Source organism: Tachypleus tridentatus, chromosome 8, assembly GCF_004210375.1.
Source record: "Tachypleus tridentatus isolate NWPU-2018 chromosome 8, ASM421037v1, whole genome shotgun sequence".
In the NCBI taxonomy this organism is placed as follows: Eukaryota; Metazoa; Arthropoda; class Merostomata; order Xiphosura; family Limulidae; genus Tachypleus; species Tachypleus tridentatus.
In genome coordinates, this window is record NC_134832.1 from 67,304,101 (window position 1) to 67,307,336 (window position 3,236).

A 3,236-nucleotide genomic window follows, 5' to 3' on the forward strand; every position below is an offset into this window, starting at 1 on the left:
TAATGAACATAAAAAACTCTAGGTTAGTAATTAAGACTGTAACTTAGTTAAGCAATCACATGGCTCGGCATGGCCAAGCGTGTTAAGGTGTGCGACTCGTAATCTGAGGATCGCGGGTTCGCATCCCAGTCCCCCAAACATGCTCGCCCTTTCAGCTGTGGGCACGTTATAATGTGACAGTCAATCCCACTATTCATTGATAAAAGAGTAGCCCAAGAGTTGGCAGTGGGTGGTGATGACTAGCTGCCTTCCCTCTAGTCTTACACTGCTAGATTAGGGACAGCTAGCACAGATAGCTCTCGAGTAGCTTTGTGCGAAATTCAAAAACAAACAAAATAAGTAATCACGTATATAATATAAAACAATAATTTTATTTGGTGTATTAAATAATAACTTTGTTATTACCTCACTAAATTTTTCATCAACATTATCTTTTTAATTTTAAATATTGCTTGAAGTATTCATCTCATTTTGATGTTTGTACACTATTTAGTACTACTATATGGTAATTCACTAAAGTCAGTCACTATGCTGCAATAATAGATAATTAAGAAGGAACAACAGCAATCATTGTGTAAATAATAAAAATGCTTGTCCATAAGAGTTTTGTAAGTAGTAAAGCTACATCTGTCAAGGAGTATTGTATATAACAAAAACTGATCATTGAATAGCTAATATTTACTATTATTAGGTATGTTAATAAAGTTTAGAAAGGTAATATCATTATTTGAATGGCATAGTGTTTTCCTGAGAAATGTGACATAGTAAATGTACCTTACAATCTCATATTTTTATAAATTATCACTTATTAATATGTTTTTTCAGGCCTTTATATCTTACTGAATGTGAATGACCATTGGAGTAAAGAAGGCTACAAATATGGTGCTGTGCAGTTGACAGACTTGGCCTATATTGTAAATTACAACTCAAGAAATGAAGAAAGAATTGTAAACAAACTAAACTATTGTGAACATTATTCAACACCTGTACCTTATTCACCTGGACCATCTACAGATTGTCCTTCAATTCCTTATTCCTGTATCAACTGCTATCATGACATAGACTATAAACTGAAGGGAACTCTTTCTCTATTTGATTTCAGTAAGTTCAGAGATCATAAAACATTTTTGTGGATGTATTTTACATAATACTTTATATATGTTGCTAAGGATCAAAGGGTCAGGTACAGCCATTGAAAATAGTTCACAGTTATTTATATGGCACACACTATATTATGAGCCATAGTGTAAATTTCATAATTTTGCATTTTCTGTAAATATATCATTTTTTTAAAAAAATTCTCTGATGACTATATTTATAGTTGGCAGCAGGCATGATAATGATCTTAAAGAAAATTTGGAATGATGCAGTGTTTTACAAATATGTTCAGTACTACGTGTGTTTAAGCATTATGAAATGGAAATGTTGTATGAATTGATATTTGAAAATGGTTTTACTTTCATGCTTTTCAGATTTCTGAAAATATTTGTTTATTATGAAAACATAATTTTCTTTTTTCTGCTGGATATTGAGATCCACTATTACATACATGATCTCTATTACTTCTGTGGGCACCCATCTTGGTATTAATTTTGAATTAATCATTATTTGTGTGGCATACATTAACTGTATACTGTATAGAATTTCAACTCCTAGTCCTGTTCATCCTAACAAGACAAATAAGTGACAGCAGGCTAGTATCTTATAGAATGAGCTGCAATTCATGGGATAGGTCCACCTTGACCAACATGGACAGAGGGAGGGCATTTTTATGGTCTGTTGGCCAGAAATATACCTTATTTCTGTTATCTTGCCTCCCTCCTGCAAGGATGTATCTAATTAGTCCTACTTATAACTGGCCATCTCCATGTTGTTTCATGTGTTGCACTGTCTGGTACAATTTGTAGATCTAATTTATTTTGGCTGTTAATTACATGTATACACAATTAGGCTTCAGATGGTTAACATTGGGTCTGATCTTACCAATAATTTAATTTTTCTCTCAGGCTGATGCTTCAATATATGTTATAATTAACTTGACTTTAATATAGCATTAATGATAATCCTGCACTTGTAATTAAGACACAGTAATTCTAATGTAATTAAAACTAAATACTGGTGCTATAATAAGCACAAAGCAATGCTTTAGTAAGCCTATAAATAAACACATTATACATTGTAATTAGGAAAACAAAACACAAACTAGCATTATACCTAAAATAAAAAAAACATGGAGAACTTATATTAAACCTAGACATTTGGTAAATATGTACTGTACATAAATACATAACACATGTATTTGTGACATAATTGAGCAGGTGGTAATATTATAATTAAAATGTATATTTAATCATATGGTACATAGTAATTATTAATAAAGCTAAAAAGAAATTTAAAATGCCTTCGACATCTTCTAGACCATAAAAAAATAAATAAATTATGATTAGCTCTGTAGAGGAGTTCAGTACTATCTAAAGCACAGGCTTTTCTCCCTCAGTATTGGTGTTCCATCACAGTACAGTCAGTATGCAGTTCAGATAGTTTGGTATCATCCCTAATACTGAACCACTGATTCCAGGGAGGCAACCAGCAAAAAGCAACCATTTATGTGCTTATGTAGTATATAATTGAACCTTTAGAGATATATCACACTGAAAAACTTTAGTTTTATCTTTTATTTTCTTAGTAACATTTTGAGCAAGTGCTCATTTCCTAATCAAGCACAAGCTTTAAAAGTGCACTTTTTCAAAACATTGATGAAGATATTAAAAAAAAAAGTGATTTATTTCCAACAGTCTAATTTCTTTAATTTTTTAACACCTTTTTTTTCTGTTTCTTCCCGTTTATTATTTATATGTTTTATTTTGTTGGACATAAGAAACCCAGCAAAATGACCATGCCAAAACTTCTGCCTTCTTATATAATATTGGTCAAAAGGTAGATCCAAGAAAGGCCTTTAAGCATTTATTTAAAGGTAGGCAGTCACCAATGATTTCTACATTAGAGGAAGTGAGAGACTTATTGAGCATTCATTGTTTTATAGACCAGTAACATTCTGCATAGAATTAAGAAAGCATTCAGGCTTCCCACAAACAGCACAGTGAAGGAGCATGAAATAGAACCAGACAGTTTATTTGTTTTGATAGATTATCTGTGAGAAGCAATTCTATCATCTAGAGTCATTTATAACTAATGGATTAATCAAAATTATAATTAAATCAAATGCCACAAAATAA